This window comes from Rhinopithecus roxellana, chromosome 12, assembly GCF_007565055.1.
Source record: "Rhinopithecus roxellana isolate Shanxi Qingling chromosome 12, ASM756505v1, whole genome shotgun sequence".
Taxonomy (NCBI): domain Eukaryota; kingdom Metazoa; phylum Chordata; class Mammalia; order Primates; family Cercopithecidae; genus Rhinopithecus; species Rhinopithecus roxellana.
Window position 1 is genome coordinate 23,754,030 of NC_044560.1, and position 17,219 is coordinate 23,771,248.

The 17,219-nt window shown below is 52.7% G+C and overlaps 1 protein-coding gene across 6 annotated transcripts in view; it reads right to left on the bottom strand.

The window, feature by feature from the left end:
* Nucleotides 1–14,281, bottom strand: part of NADK (NAD kinase) — a 30,195-nt gene extending 15,914 nt beyond the window's left edge. For 2 of the 6 annotated variants that reach the window (XM_010352572.2, XM_030942200.1), the window contains exon 1: nucleotides 14,044–14,281. The gene's annotated coding sequence lies outside the window, so the exon portion shown is untranslated. Of the gene's footprint in view, nucleotides 1–12,435; nucleotides 12,632–12,899; nucleotides 13,040–14,043 lie in introns of those variants that run through there. The other 4 variants (XM_030942201.1, XM_010352576.2, XM_010352573.2 and 1 more) reach the window with 3 other exon arrangements.
* Nucleotides 14,282–17,219: the final 2,938 nt, after the last annotated feature.

Here is a 17,219-nt window from a genome sequence, read left to right on the forward strand (position 1 = left end):
TATTTTTAGTAGAGACGGGGTTTCACCATGTTGGCCAGGCTGGTCTAGAACTCTCGACCTCAAATGCTCTGCCTGCCTCGGACTCCCGTACAGGCGTAAGCAATCACGCCCAGCCTAGAACCTCATCTTCTGACCACAATACAATAAAACCAGGAAGAGATAAAAGTAGAAACAAAGAAAAGCCCTCAACCACTTGGAAGTTTCTGAACTTTCTCTTAAGCAGCTCAGGGATCCAAGTGAAGATCGGACCCAACACCTGGAACATCCAGAAGGTCAGAGCGACATAAACAGCAGCCAGGGTCGGTTCAGTCCCATCAAAGCTGGGTCACAACCCCTGGGAACATGAACTGAGCACTCAATTCAATAAAGCCAGAAATAGAATAAAACAAGCTTCAGAAGAACAGAAGAGGGGCCATGCATGGAAACAACAGAAAATCACTCAATAGAGGCTAAACACATAAAATAAAGCCAAACACACCTTCTCATTAAAGAAGATAAATCTTAATAAACTCAGGACAAGGTAGATTCTGGCATTAAAAAGGATAAATGTGGCATTATGGACTGAATGTATCCTCCCCTAATTTATTTGTTATTTTTATTTTGTAGAGACAGGGTCTCTCTGTGTTGCTCAGGCTGCTCTCAAACTCCTGGGCTCAGGTGATCCTCCTGCCTTGGCCTCCCAAAGTGCTTGGATTACAGGTGTGAACCACTGCACCCGGCAATCCCCCCAAATTCCTACATTGAAGCCCTAACTTCCAGTGTGGCTGAATATGGAGGTAGGCCTCTAAGAAAGGAGTTAAATGAGGTCAGCTGGGCGCGGTGGCTCACACCTGTAATCCTAACACTGTGGGAGACTGAGGCGGGCAGATCATATGAGGTCAGTAGTTCGAGACCAGCCTGACCAACATGGTGAAACTCCGTCTCTAAAAAATACAAAAATTAGCTGGGAGTGGTAGCAGACGCCATAATCCCAGCTACTTGGGAGGCTGAGGCAGGAGAAATGCTTGAACCCAGGAGGCAGAGGTTGCAGTGAGCGGAGATTGTGCCACTGCACTCCAACCTGTGCCACAAGAGTGAAACTCCATCTCAAAAAAAAAAAAAAGAAAAAATGAGGTCGTAAGTGTGGGGTCTGATCAGATAGAAACAGCATCATTGTAAGAAGAGACACCAGGCTAGGCATGGTGGCTCACTCCTGTAATCCCAGGGCTTTGGGAGGCTGAGGTAAGAGGATCACTTGAGGCCAGGAGTTCAGGAACAGCCTGGGCAACACAGCAAGATTCTGCTTCTACAAAAGAAAAAAAAACAACAAAAAGAGTTGGACAGAGTGGTGCATGCCTGTAGTCCCAGGTACTTGGAGGCCGAGGCAAGAGGATCACTTGAGACCAGGAGTTTGAGGTTGCAGTGAACTGTGATTGTGCTGCTGCACTCCAGCCGAGGCAGTAGAGACCCTGTCTCAAATACAAAACAAAACAAAAAGAAAACAAAACATCGGAAGAGTTCTCTCCGCACCTCTGTTCCCACCCGCACTGGACACAAAAGTAAAGCCAGAGAAGATGGCCATTACAGTGAGAAAGAGAGTCCTCACGATGAACCAAATTATCTGGGACCCTGACCTTGGACACTCAGCCTCCAAAGCTGTGAGAACAAACATTTCTTTGTTTCTGCACCCCCTGCCCCATGCCTGTGGCACTTTGTTACAGTAGCCTAAATAAAACAACTAAAATATGTGAGATGATGGCAAGGTGAGCAGAAGGAAAGTTCCGGAACTATGGACAAGACCGTGGGCCCTATGCTAAGGTCAAAGTCAAGGGGTTCTCTGAATACCCAAAAAGCTGGTTATCACTCTGGCTGCATTTTACAATCACCTTAGAGTTTCCGACAAAACCAATTCCTATGTGCCCTCTAGGCTGAATGATGACAACCTGAAGGCACAGCCCAGGCACTGGCACTTTAAAGAGCTCCCTGGAGGATTCCAACGTTTAGCGAGAATTGACAGCACTGCTCCAGTGGGTCAGTATCTTCCCAGCTTAAGATATACCAGGCTTAGCCGGGTGATGAGGCGGGCGCCTGTAGTCCCAGATACTCAGGAGGCTGAGGCAGGAGAATGGCAGAAACCCGGGAGGCGGAGCTTGCAGTGAGCTGAGATCCGGCCACTGCACTCCAGCCTGGGCGACAGAGCGAACTCCGTCTCAAAAAAAAAAAAGACATACCAGTGTTTCATCCAAATACTTGAAAAATTCGGCCAGACATGGTGGTTCACACCTGTAATCCCAGCACTTTGGGAGGCCGAGGTGGGTGGATCATTTGAGGTCAGGAGATTGAGACCAGAAATACAAAATCATGGCTGGGAATGGTGGCTCTTGCTGTAATCCCAGCACTCAAAAAAACAAAAACAAAAACAGAAACAAAAAATAGGCCGGAGTGGTGGTAAGCACCTTACTTCCAGCTGTGCAGGAGGCTGAGGTAAGAGAAGAGGAGAATTGCTTGAACCCGCAAGGCAGAGGGTGCAGTGAGCTGAGATTGCACCACTCACTCCAGCCTGGGTGACAGAGTGAGACTCTGCCTCAATTAAAAAAAAAAAAAAACTATGAAAAATTCAATGAAAACCAGAACCTACAAAAACACGTCTGGTATAATACTCCTATTCAGGACTATACTAGAGGCCACAGCCAGTGCAATAACATAAGAAAAAAATAAAAGGTACAGTGACAGAAAAGTTTGGCATAGAATGTAGGTCTGTTAAACAAAGTAAGAAAAGGAACAAGTGAAGTTGTACTTGCAGATGACATGACATTTCTATGTAGAAAAACATAAATGAGTGAGTTTATTAGCAAGGTTTCAGGAGGCAATTTCAATACACAAAAATCAATTGTATTTCTATATACTAGCAACAGACAACAGGAAATTGAGACCATCCTGGCTAACACGGTGAAACTCTGTGTCTACTAAAAATACAAAAATTTAGCCAGGCTTGGTGGTGGGTGCCTGTAGTCCCAGTTACTTGGGAGACTGAGGCAGGAGAATGGCGTGAACCTGAGAGGCGGAGCTTGCAGCGAACAGAGAACCCACAACTGCACCTCAGCCTGGACGACAGAGCAAGACTCTCTCTCAAAAAAAAAAAAAAAAAAAAAAAAAAAACACTATAATTTATGGCCAGGTGCGGTGACTCACGCCTGTAATCCCAACAATTTGGGAGGCCAAGGTGGGTGGATCATCTGAGGTCAGGAGTTTGTGATTACCCTGACCAACATGGTGAAACCTCATCTCTATTAAATATAAAAAATTAGGCCAGGTGCAGTGGCTCACGCCTGTAATCCCAGCACTTTGGGAGGCTGAGGCAGGCAGATCACGAGGTCAGGAGATCAAGACCATCCTGGCTAACACAGTGAAACCCCATCTCTACTAAAACCACAAAAAATTAGCCAGGCGTGGTGGCGGGCACCTGTGGTCCCAGCTACTCGGGAGGCTGAGGCAGGAGAATGGTGTGAACCCAGGAGGCAGAGCTTGCACCGAGCTGAGATCGCACTACTGCACTCCAGCCTGGGTGAGAGCGAGACTCCGTCTCAAAAAAAAAAAAAAAAAAAAAAATTAGGTAGGCATGGTGGCACACACCTGTAATCCCAGCTATTTGGGAGGCTGAGGCAGGAGAATCACTTGAACCTGAGAGGTGGAGGTTGCAGTGAGCTGCGATTTCACTGCAGCCTTGGTAACAAGAGTGAAATTTCGTCTTTAAAAAATTAAGTGATTTATAATATCATTAAAAATATAAAATATGTAGGGATATATTTGGCAAAAGACATGTAAGAACTGCATACTGAAAACTACAATATATTGCTGACAGAGATCAAAGGAAATCTAAATAAATGGAGAGACATACCATGTTCATGGATTGTAGGACTCAATATTAAGATCTTAGTTCTCATCAAATTGATCTGCAAATGTTAACCAAACAGAACCATCAAAATCCAAGCAGGCTTTTCTTTTTTTTTTTTTTTTTTGAGACGGAGTCTCACTCTGTCGCCCAGGCTGGAGTGCAGTGGCCGGATCTCAGCTCACTGCAAGCTCCGCCTCCTGGGTTTTACGCCATTCTCCTGCCTCAGCCTCCCGAGTAGCTGGGACTACAGGCGCCGCCACCTCGCCCGGCTAGTTTTTTATATTTTTTAGTAGAGACGGGGTTTCACCGTGTTAGCCAGGATGGTCTCGATCTCCTGACCTCGTGATCTGCCCGTCTCGGCCTCCCAAAGTGCTGGGATTACAGGCTTGAGCCACCGCGCCCAGCCCCAAGCAGGCTTTTCTAAAGGAAAGGACAAGCTGATCAAATTCACATAAAAATGTAAAGTATCTAGACCAGCTAAAAAAACTGAAGAACAAACATGGATGGCTAACTTCATGACTTGCTGAAAAACTATGGGAACCCGACAGCGTGGCAGCATCAAAACAGACACACACGCCCAGGAAACAGGACAGCCAGCCCAGAGGCAGATGCCACAGACCCCCACACACACGCAGTCAATGGATTTTTGACAGGTGCTGAGGTGATTCAACATGGGAGAGGATCATCTTTTCACCCAATAGTTCTCAGCAACTGGACAGCCATGTCTAAAAGAATGAAGCCCAATCATTTCCTCATACTAAATACAAATATTAACTCAAAATGGATTATAGACCTAAATGTGAGGACTAAAACTACAAAACTTTTTAGGAGAAAGCATTGGAATTTTTTTCTTTTTCTTTTTTTTTGGAGACAGAGTCTCACACTATTGCCCAGGCTGGAGTGCAAAGGCATAATCTCGGCTCAATGCAACCTGTGCCTCCTGGGTTCAGGTGATTCTCCAGCCTCAGCCTCCCAAGTAGCTGGGATCACAGGCATCCGCCACCATGCCTGGCTTATGCTTTATATTTTTCAGTAGAGACGGGGTTAACTCCTGACCCTGTGATCTGCCCACCTCGGCCTTCCAAAGTTCTGGGATTATAGGCGTGAGCCACCATGCCTGGTCTTTTTCTTTCTTTTTTTGTGAGACAGGATCTCCCACTGTTGCCCAGGCTGGAGTACAGTGGTGTGATCTCAGCCCACGGCAGCCTCAACCTCCCAGGCTCAAGCAATCCTCTCACTTCAGGCTCCCAAGTAGCTAGGATTACAGGCATGCACCACCACACCTAGCTAATTTTTTTTGGGTGGAGATAGGGTCTAATTTTTTTTGTTTTGTTTTTTGGGTGGAGATGGGGTCTCCTTATGTTGTACAGGCTGGTTTCGAACTCCTGGGCTCAAGTGATCCTCCCACCTTGGCCTTCCAAAGTGTTGGGATTACAGGCGTGAGCGACCGCACCCAGCTGGAAAAAGTCTTAGTGGTGTTTAAAATCTTTTATACTTAATGGAACACTGATCTTTGTTTTTTTTTCTGTTTCAGGCAGGGTCTTACTCTGTCTCCAGGTTGGAGAACAGTGGTGCAATCATGGCTCACTGGAGCCTCTACCTACTGTGCTCAGACAATCCTCCCACCTCAGCCTCCTGAGTACCTGGGACTACAAGCATATGCCACCACGCCTGACTAATTTTTTTTTTTTTGTAGAGATTAAGTTTTGCCATGCTGCCCAGGCAGACCTCGAACTCCTGGGTTCAAGCAATCTCTCTGCCTCAGCATCCTAAAGTGCTTGGATTACAGGCGTGAGCCACTGTGCCTAGCCAAAACACTGTTAAGAAAATGAAAATACAGCTGGGTGTGGTGGCTCATGCCTGTGATCCCAGCACTTTGGGAGGCCGAGGCAGGAGGATCGCTTGAGTTCCGGAGTTCAAGACCAGTTCTGGGTCTTGCTAGTGGTGATAGTTATGTAATTAATTTATGAGGTAACACTGCATAGAGCCACACACATACACACACATGTAAAACTGGTGAAACCTGAATAAGGTCGATAGTTCAGTTAGCAGCATTTCAATTCCCTGGTTTTAACATTGTACTACGGAGGTGTATGGAGGTGTACGATGTTAACACAAGCGCCAGCGCGGTGGCTCATGCCTGTAATCCCAGCACTTTGGGAGGCTGAGGCGGGCGGATCACCTGAGGGTGTGAGTTTGAGACCATCCTGACCAACATGCAGAAACCCTATCTCTACTAAAAATACAAAATTAGCCTGGCTTGGTGGCTGGCCCCTGTAATCCCAGCTACTTGGGAGGCCGAGGCAGGAGAATTGCTTGAACTTAGGAGGTGGAGGCTGCGGTGAGCCGAGATCATACCATTGTACTCCAGCCTGGGCAACAAGAGCCAAACTCCGTCTCAAAAACAAAAACAAAAACAAAAAAAGATGTTAACAGAGAAGGAGCTGGTGAAGGGCACAGGAGTCTCTCTGTACTATTTTTACAACTTCCTATGAATTAGTCTCTGATTATTTCTTTTTTTTTTCTTTTTTTCCCCCAGACGAAATCTCGCTCTGTCCCCCAGGTTGGAGTGCGGTGGCGCGATCTCGGCTCACTGCAACCTCCGCCTCCAGGGTTGAAGCACTTCTCCTGCCTCAGCCTCCCGTGTAGCTGGGATTACAGGCACCTGCCACCACACCTGGCTAATTTTTGTATTTTAAGTAGAGATGGGGTTTCATCACATTGGCCAGGCTGGTCTCCAACTCCCGACCTCAGGTGGTTTGCCCGCCTCGGCCTCCCAAAGTGCTGGGATTACAGATGTAAGCCACTGCACCCAGCAGATTTCAAAATAAACAGTTAATAAAGGTCAGGCACGGTGGCTCACATCTGTAATCCCAGCACTTTCAGAGGCCAAAGCAGGGGAATCACTTGAAGTCAGGAGTTGGAGACCAGCCTGGGCAACACAGCAAGACCCCGTAGCTACAAAAACATTAATAAAAAATAAACCATTCAAAATTACAAAATGTTAAAAAAAAACATGTATTATTATTACTGCTACATTACCTAGAAGCGCTACTTTGTGTGTGTTTGTGTGTGTGTGTGTGTGAGAGAGAGAGAGAGAGAGAGACTGAGAGGCAGGGTCTTGCTCTGTCACCTAAGCTGGAGTGTAGTGGTGCAATTACAGCTTACTGCAGCCTCAATTTCCCAGGCTCAAGGGATCCTCCCACGTAGCGAAGACTACAGGCATGTGCCACTACGTCTGGCTAATTTTTAAAATTTTTGTAGAGACAGGGTCTCGTTACATTGAACGGGCTGATCTTGAACTCCTGGGCTCTGGTGACCCTCCTGCACTGACCTCCCAAAGCATTGGGATCACAGGCATAAGCCACTGCACCCAGCTGAGAAGCTCTCTTCATATTTATTTGCGAAGATCAATTTGATGACTAAGCAGTAAGATAATTTATAAAACAATATTAAAACCAACTTTAAACAATTATCTTCACTTATGTATATGTGTGTGTGTATATACACACACACACACATATATATTTAATAGGCATCTCCAATACCATAACCAGTGTATTTTTTTTTTTTTTGAGATGGGGCTTCACTGATGTTGTCCAGGCTGGAGTGCAGCGGTGTGATCTCGGCTCACTGCAAACTCTGCTTCCCAGGTTCTCCTGCCTCAGCCTCCCGAGTAGCTGGGACTACAGGCAGTGCGCCACCACTCCCAGCTAATTTTGTATTTTTTAGTGGAGACCTGCCTCTTAATTCTTCAACATGGAGGGGTTTCTCCATGTTTGTCAGGCTGGTCTCAAACTCCCGACCTCAGATGATCCACCTACCTTGGCCTCCCAAAGTGCTGGGATTACAGGCGTGAGCCACTGGGCCCAGCCACCAGTGTATTTTTTGTATTTTTTGACAACAGCGAATCAGGACTGACATTTAATTCGTTTGTTTGAGATGTTAAATATTTTAAAAGGACACATGATGCTAGCTGCACCACCAAAGTGCATTCAAATTCCTCACAGCATGAATCTAATTTTAAAAAACCTTTGTAGGGTGGGCACAGTGACTCACGACTGTGATCCCAGTACTTCGGGAGGCTGAGGAGGGCAGATCATGAGGTCAGGAGTTCAACAACAGCCTGGCCAAGATGGTGAAACCCCGTCTCTACTAAAAATACAAAAAAATTAGCTGGGCGCGGTGGCAGGCACCTATAATCCCAGCTACTCAGGAGGCTGAGGCAGGAGAATCGCTTGAACTCAGGTGGCAGAGGTTGCATGATCAGCCTGGGTGACAGAGTGAGACCCCACCTCAGAAAAGAAAAAACAAAAAACAAAACAAAAAACCTCTGTATTAGGAAGTTTTATTAGAAAACAGTACTAGAGCACAATAACAAAATATTCATAACGAACTTATACAAAGTGGCAAGGAAAACATTAAGATGCCAATAAATAAATGTGCAAAGAACATGAACAAAAGTCACACACACACACAAATACAAACATAATATACATGAGTTCGTTCCCATGTAAGAACTCAATCAATATTTGTTGAAACACTAAATGAAAAAGGAAAATTTATTTAGTAACAGAAATGCGGAAACAACCTCAGTTAACCCTGAGTTGGAAAAAACTTACTGCCCACTAAATTACCCATCTCATCCCCCCCCAGTAAACAATGCCCAGTGCTGGCATGCACACTGGCAGTATATAAATTGAGAAACACCTTCTGGAAAGTGCTACAGCCATGTGACCACAGGGCTTGACCCTGTGACCTCATTAAACCTAAGCAGATTACAGGTCTGAAGGGGGCTTTCTTTAGATGTGGCTCCACCTACTTAGGAGCTGAAGGAAACAGGGGTCTGTGCAGTTCTGAATGGTGAGGCCAGGCACCACCTCACCTCTCCAGTTGCACAAAGTTTGCGTGGCATCCTCACATCCCACCTGGCTCTATTTCGCCTTTTCTCTGAACACTTTTCACCATCTGTCTGAAGAACACACATTTTATTCACTTCCCCATTCCCATGCCTGAACCTTTCCAATTGTGGGCCAGGAAAGACTGCAAATGATAAGCCCCCAGCACAGAGAGCAGAAATGAAATCCTGGGGTTACGAGCTAAAGCATTACTGACACCCACTTGTCCAGAACAGCTGAAGCCAGGTGGTGACTGTCAACAGGTATATATGGACTAGAAAGTGGAGCTGCTGGAGAAAGCCCTGCACCTTCCTGCCAGGACACGGCCTCCCCACAGGTGCTGGGCTTGTGTGCTCAACGCTCCCTCTTGCTGTCATCCTAACACACCTGAAGACTGCAGGTAATCCAGATGCAGGGCCGTCAACTCCCACAAACACCCACCTGCCTCTTAATTCTCCAAGTGAGACCTACATCTCCTCAAGTGGGAAGCTCAATGAAATGAACTATTGTTTTCCGTTTTCATCACAAGCGCCACTTTCCCCCTATTTGTTCACCGCCTCCACTCCACAAGAACTGCTCTTGACTTGGCCAACTTTCTGGGCCACCCTATGAGCATTTATGAATCAAACAGGATTCTGTGCTAGCCTGGAAATCTAACTGCTTACAGCAGTTGTTTCAGGAAGAAAATGCTGTTTTGGAACCACACAGCAGGCTGCCAACTGACTCAGGGAACATAAACCCAACTCTGAATTCAAAGAAAACAAACAAAACGGCTGGTCAAAGTGAGGCCGGGCGCGGCGGCTCACACCTGCAATCCCGGCACTCTGGGAGGCCGAGAAAGTGAGGCCGGGCGCGGGGCTCACACCTGCAATCCCGGCACTCTGGGAGGCCGAGAAAGTGAGGCCGGGCGCGGGGCTCACACCTGCAATCCCGGCACTCTGGGAGGCCGAGAAAGTGAGGCCGGGCGCGGCGGCTCACACCTGCAATCCCGGCACTCTGGGAGGCCGAGAAAGTGAGGCCGGGCGCGGCGGCTCACACCTGCAATCCCCGCACTCTGGGAGGCCGAGAAAGTGAGGCCGGGCGCGGGGCTCACACCTGCAATCCCGGCACTCTGGGAGGCCGAGAAAGTGAGGCCGGCGCGGCGGCTCACACCTGCAATCCCGGCACTCTGGGAGGCCGAGAAAGTGAGGCCGGGCGCGGGGCTCACACCTGCAATCCCGGCACTCTGGGAGGCCGAGAAAGTGAGGCCGGGCGCGGCGGCTCACACCTGCAATCCCGGCACTCTGGGAGGCCGAGAAAGTGAGGCCGGGCGCGGCGGCTCACACCTGCAATCCCGGCACTCTGGGAGGCCGAGAAAGTGAGGCCGGGCGCGGCGGCTCACACCTGCAATCCCGGCACTCTGGGAGGCCGAGAAAGTGAGGCCGGGCGCGGCGGCTCACACCTGCAATCCCGGCACTCTGGGAGGCCGAGAAAGTGAGGCCGGGCGCGGCGGCTCACACCTGCAATCCCGGCACTCTGGGAGGCCGAGAAAGTGAGGCCGGGCGCGGCGGCTCACACCTGCAATCCCCGCACTCTGGGAGGCCGAGAAAGTGAGGCCGGGCGCGGGGCTCACACCTGCAATCCCGGCACTCTGGGAGGCCGAGAAAGTGAGGCCGGGCGCGGCGGCTCACACCTGCAATCCCGGCACTCTGGGAGGCCGAGAAAGTGAGGCCGGGCGCGGCGGCTCACACCTGCAATCCCGGCACTCTGGGAGGCCGAGAAAGTGAGGCCGGGCGCGGCGGCTCACACCTGCAATCCCGGCACTCTGGGAGGCCGAGAAAGTGAGGCCGGGCGCGGCGGCTCACACCTGCAATCCCGGCACTCTGGGAGGCCGAGAAAGTGAGGCCGGGCGCGGGGCTCACACCTGTAATCCCGGCACTTTGGGAGGCCGAGGTGGGCGGATCGTAAGGTCAGGAATTCCAGACCAGCCTGGCCAACACAGTGAAACCCCGTTTCTACTAAAAATACAAAAATCAGCTGGGTGTGGTGGTGGGCGCCTATAATCCCAGCTACTTGGGAGGCTGAGGCAGCAGAATCGCTTGAACCCGGGAGGTGGAGGCTGCAGTGAGCCGAGATTGTGCCACTGCACTCCAGCCTGGGTGACAGAGCTAGACTCCACCTAAAAAAAAAAAAAAAAAAATACACACAACTACTGGTCAAAGTGGCTCACCTCTGTAAGATCAGCACTTTGGGAAGTGGAGGCAGGAGGATATTTTGAGGGCAGGAGTTTGAGACCAGCCTGGACAACACAGTGAGACTCTCTCTCTACAAAAATTTTATAAATCAGCTAGGTGTGGTGGTGCAGGCCTGTAATCCCAGCTACTCAGGAGGCTGAGGTGGGAGGATCAATTGAGCCCAGGAATTTGAGGTTACAGTGAGCTATAATCATGCCACTATAAACACGCCTGGGGGACACAGTGAGGCCAGTTTCTAACACACACACACACATATACACACAGAAACACCTCGAGGGGACACCTCCAAATGATGAAGCTATTTTGTTGGGTACAGCGGTGGCACCTGTGATTCCTCAAGTAGCTGGGAACCAGCGTGCTAACGCCATGAAGTGGCTGCAAAAGTCCCAGTGAAGCTACTGCTGAGAAGAAACAGGCCATACACAGAAGTTCCAAGCGGGCAAGAAAGTCCCAGAGGCTTGGGAGGACAGTGTTCAGGGGAATTTCAGTACTTGAAGGGAATTATCTAGCAAGATGTTAAAGTAACTTACTTGTTAGACCAGATGACATAAGAAGGGGGAAAATAAAACTTATTAAGGCAAACATGTCAGTTTCAGGCCAACTAAGGCAGTCAGAGAGACACGGAACACAGGAAGAGTTTTGAAATGTTTTCCCATCAAGAGCCAAGAATAATGAACTTTTGAATGTAAAACTTAGTGTGTTCCAAAACAAGAAAGGAAAAATAACTTGTTACTCAGAATTGCTTCGGGAGGAGGAATGGGAGGGCTGGGGTGGTCCTTGGCCTGGGAAGGAAAACTCCACCAGGCCTTGGGAGCTGGGCACGCCCTGTTCCCACAATTAAGAAAGAAAACGATGACCGAGAGCTCAAGGCCGGTGCTGACACCTGGGCTACTGGACGGCAGCCGCCTGTAGGAACATCACCATAGACTACTGGAATTTTCTGGCAAGTACTGGGCACTAAATCAAAGATGTGTTTATTTAGAGAACCCCATGCCAATACTGCTGTCTAGAACCCTTTATTCTACTTTCCCACTAGGTTTGGGCCCCTCTAAGCTTTCACGAGTCAAAGACCCCTCCTGCTTGCTGAAACCACTCACGGAAGGCCGGACACCGATGGCCTGGCCGCCCACGCAGCGGCGACCGACGAGCGCGGTCCGGGCTGGACGGCCCCACCTTCTCCGCCCGGGAGAGCCAGGCCGGACAGCGGCCTCTCTCAGACCCGTCCCCAAGGCCGAGCCTCGCCCTGGGCCGTGCTGGCGCCCCGTTCGGGACGGAGCGGCGGCCCGGCAGCGCTTCCACGGCGTCCTCCGCAGGCCAGATGGGCAGGGCCGGCCCGGTGTCTCCCCGCCCGGCCGCGCGCTCCCGGGCAGCGATGACCCCAGGCGGCGGGCGACCCCAGGCGGACGGCGGGCCGGGGCTACTCACTCACCGTTCGCTGCCGCGGGCGCCTGCGGGGGCGTCTACATGCCGGACCGAACCCGCAGGCCCTGCCGCCCCGCCGCCGCCAGCCGTGGCTACCTGGCCCTCGGCGGCCCGGCCGCCCGTTGCCCCATGGCCGCCCGGACCCCGGCGCCGGCGCCGCCGAGCAGCAACGCGCCGCGCCCGCCCAGTGCGCAGGCGCCCCCTCCACGCACGCGCCCTGCCGCGCCGCCGCTCACGTGGGCCGTCCGGCGGGTCCGCCCGGTCCCACTCGCGCCGGGATACCCCGCGCGGGCGGGAGGCGGCGGACGTGGCGGGGAAGGGGCGGGCGGTGGGGACGAGGGCGAACCGCGGTGGAGAGCGGTGGGCCGGGAGTGGAGGCGGGCAGCGGGGACAGAGGCGGGCGTCCGCGACTCGGGTTGGCAGGGGTCGCCGCCCCGAGGGGGGCGTCCCCCGGCTCCCGTCCCCACTCACCTGCCGCGTCCGGAGGGCGCCTCCCGGTTCGCCCGCCACGTCTACGCCTAGGCTCCCCCGACCTTCTGACCCCAGCCCTTGGCCGGCGTCCCGCCCCCCTCACCGCCGCCGCGGGCGGGACTTCCCGGACCACGTGGGCCGGCTCAGGGGAGCGCAGGTGCCCCGCGAGAGCCGGCCCCGCCCGCCGCTGATTCCCTAATGACCGGGCTGTGACACGGTGTGGACCGAGCCGGATTCGGGAACCGAATCTTGGAGCAGCTGCGGCGGCGCTGCGCTCCCTCGGGGCTGTCCGTCGAGGCAGGAAGGGCGGCCCTGCGCCTGGGGGAATCGCGCTTGGCCTCACGCCCACCTCTAGCGGCCAGGTGCGCCTTGCACGCCCACCAACGGCCTCGGGTCTACGCCTGGGATCCCAGGGTTGGCCGTGGAGGGAGGCCCTGGTGGCCCGGGGCTCCTCGAGGGGGACCGGGAAGTGGTGGTTTTCGCACCCCACAGGCTGGAGGACCCGGGGAGTTGGGGGAGGCGGCCGAAGCCACAGGATTGGACTTTGTAGTGTTTGTTGGAACTGCGGGCCCCACCCAGCCCGCACTTGCTGACCTGGTGGCTGCTCATCAGCGCCTTCAGGCCTCAGATATCCCAACAATGTGCCGTGTGCCCAGTTCTCAGCTCTCGAGTCACTGTCAGGTAAACTGGCAATACACGACCAGCTGCTCTAACCTGCTGGCCCCCCAAGTGCCAGACATTGTTTTGTTTTTCTGAGATAGGGTCTCATTCCGTCCCCCAGGCCGGAGTCCAGTGGGGCTCACGGCTCACTGCAGCCTTGACCTCCCAGGTGCAAGCGATCCTCCCACCTCAGCTTCCCTAGTAGTTGGGACTACAGGTAGGTCCCGCCACACTTGGCCTTTTTTTTTTTTTTTTTTTTTTTTTTTTTTTGTAGATGGGAGGTTTTGCCATTTTGCCCAGGCTGGGTCTCAAACTTCGCCTGCCTCCGCCTCCCAAAGTACTAGGATTATGGGCCTAAGCCACTGCACCTGGCCCAGCCATTGTTTTCTGAGGGTCAGTCCCTGTTTATATTACTATGCGGATCACCTGACCCAGGGTCCGTGTGGACCTGAGTCCTCTGCAGCCCTTCCCCACACCCGCATACCTGCTCTCTGGTCAGGACTCCTGGGATCTGAATCCAGAGACCCGAAACACGGCCTGGCCGAGTCTTCCTGGAAAACACAGTTCTTCTGTCCAGTACCACAGTGCAGTACAGGGCACCAAGGGCGACTGGAAAGGGAAGCAAGGATCATGGGAACTTGGGGGATTTCTTAAGCTCTGTAACTTCTCCTCGGGTTATTTTGCAAACCCAACTGTTTTGAAGTGACCACCAGCCACACCCACAGAAGCGGCCTTGAGCTGCCCAGTTCTTTTTCTTTAGGGGGGAGAGAGGGGCGGATAAGATCATTAACATAATAATGCTTGAGCTGAGTTTTTGGATATGATCATTAGCATAATAATGCTTGATCTAGATGGCACACACACAAGCCAGGCACTGAGCCAAGCCTCAGTAGAATCTTCTAGAGTAGAGGCAGTCACCGTTTCTGCAGAGGCATCCAGTGACTGTCGTGGGCCCCAGGTCACACAGCAGGCGCCGTTCACGTGTCCCACTGTGTAGGAGCTCCAGCAGCTGCCCCGTCTGTGGCATGGAAACCCTTTGTCTACCCTGGGCCTAGGCACTGCCTGCAGGAGAGCTTCCCCATTTCAGAGATGAGAAAACAAAACCAGGCCTGTGGTTTCCTTCAGCTGACAGGTTGTGTAATTTCTCAGGGCAGGCCCCAGATATGACCCTGAAGATTCAGGGGCCAAGACCTCACACCCACACCTGCCCCCAGGCCTGACCGGCAATAAGTAAGGCCAAAGCTGGGAAGGGCTGCTTAGGAAACCCGGAATGGTGCTAGAGGCAGTTTTGCTTGGGCTGAGATCAAAGGGAAGGGATGTCCCAGCAGCAGGAACAGAAGGGTCCAAGGCTGTCATGGGGGCTGGGGCAGGAGTAGAGGGTCCATACCAGATGGTGCTCAGGAGGAGGGTCTGCCTCCAAGGGATTCAGGGTCAGGAAAGGCCCCCTCCTGCCTGATCAGGCCCCGGGGATGGGGCAGCAGTGGGTGGCATCCCCTGCCCTGACCTTCCTCAGCCCCAGAGCTGCCATTGCTCAAGGTGGCGGTGGACGCTTCACATCAGTTTGCGTTGCTTTTTGTATTCTTTTAGGATCAGGCCGGGCGCGGTGGCTCAAGCCTGTAATCCCAGCACTTTGGGAGGCCGAGATGGGCGGATCACGAGGTCAGGAGATCAAGACCATCCTGGCTAACATGGTGAAACCCCGTCTCTACTAAAAAATACAAAAAACTAGCTGGGTGAGGTGGCGGGCACCTGTAGTCCCAGCTACTCGGGAGGCTGAGGCAGGAGAATGGCGTAAACCTGGGAGGTGGAGCTTGCAGTGAGCTGAGATCCGGCCACTGCACTCCAGCCTGGGTGACAGAGCGAGACTCCGTCTCAGAAAAAAAAAAAAAAAAAAAAAGGATGGCGCCCATGTTGTTTACTTCAGAACCCCCAAAACCTGGACCCATCCTCTTCTGGGGGCCAGCAGGAATGGGATGGGTAGAGGGAGAAGGGGGAATGGAGGCCATGAGGGGTGGAGCAGGATGGGGTGCACTGGGGTACAGGTCACTCCTGGGGAGGCTGAGGAGGGAGGGAAGTTGACTTCAGGTGGCCTGGCTCCAGTGAACCGGGTGAACGAAGTCTGCCCAGAATCCACAAGGGGAAGTGGCCGGGAGCCTGGGGAAAGGGTGGCTGGGAGGGACTGAGGCTCCCAGTGAAGGACATTGGTGTCGCAGGCTATCTGGTCATCTCGTCCAGCCTCCAGCCAGCACCTCGCACAGGCCCTGCCCAGGCTGAGTGCCAGGACAGGGGCATCTGTAGGGGCCAGTGTCTGGATTTGCTCACATGATAGTCTCCTGTTTGACCTGGTTTGGGGCGAGGGGCGACCTCTCTCCCAGGACGCCAGCCATGTACCAGGCACACTGAGGACTCAACAGTGGAAACAGAAGTCCATCAGGTGTTCACCTTCTAGTGGGGCAGACGGACTAGAAGCAGAATTGGTGGGGGGAGGCAGGGGTTGGGGTACAGCAGGGACAAGTGTTTCTCAGGAAGAGGCAGCAGCAAGACCCAGGGCCCTGAGGTGGTGAGAGCCCAGGGTGGGTGGGGATCATCAACAGTAACCACCTGGCATGACTAGGACTCTGACCTCACAAGATCCTTACCAAGCAGCTTGGTACTTTTTTATTTTTATTTTTATTTTATTTATTTATTTATTATTTATTTATTTATTTATTTATTTATTTATTTTTGAGATGAGGTCTCACTCTGTAGCTCAGGCTGAAGTGCAGTGGTGTGATCTCAGCTCACTGCAAGTTCCGCCTCCCGGGTTCAAGCGATTCTCCTGCCACAGGCTCCAGAGTAGCTGGAGTTAACAGGCGCACGCCACTGAACCCAGCTCATTTTTTGTATTTTTAGTAGACAGGGTTTCACCATGTTGGCCAGGCTGGTCTTGAACTCCTGATCTCAGGTAATCTGCCCACCTTGGCCTCCCAAAGTGCTGGGATTACAGGCGTGAGCCACCGCACCCAGCCACAGCCTGGTACGTTTATTGTCCACATTTTTCATGCGGGAGCTAGAGGCACAGAGAGGCCAAGTAATTTGCTCAAGGTCACCCAGCGAGGAAAGGGGGGGAGGGGACAGGGCGAGGCCAGAGAGTAATGGGGGGGCAGGGGCGGTCTTTCCCGGGTGCCCTCGGTCCGGGGCCCGCCCTTCTATTGGCCCCAGTCACTCAGGCTCCCAGGACCGGCTGGGGGCGGGCGCCGCGCCAGGACGCTTTAGTGTCTCCGTTTTGCGTGGGCAGAGCGCGCCCCCGCGCATCCTGCTGGAGGACCAGCCTCTGCTAGGTGCGTGACACGCAGGGGACAGAACGGAAACCTTGTCTTGCTCAAGTGTGGACGTGCATGCCACGTGCTAGAGTAAAATTGAGGTGGGGGACCTCCATCCCTGGGACATGGAGCACAGGGGCGGCCCCGCGCCGTGTGGTCAAAGGAGGGCCGAGGCCCTGCAGGAACAGTCCACGACCAGAGCGAGCTGCAGTCACTCCACTGCCTGTGTCCACCTGCGACAGGTGCGCCCGCGCACGCGGGGCGGAGCCAGGTGACCCGGACACGGGAAGTTTGAAAATGCAGTTCGCTCAGCCAGTGTGGAATTCTTCTCCGCTTTCCACAGTGCCTTAGCCAGTGC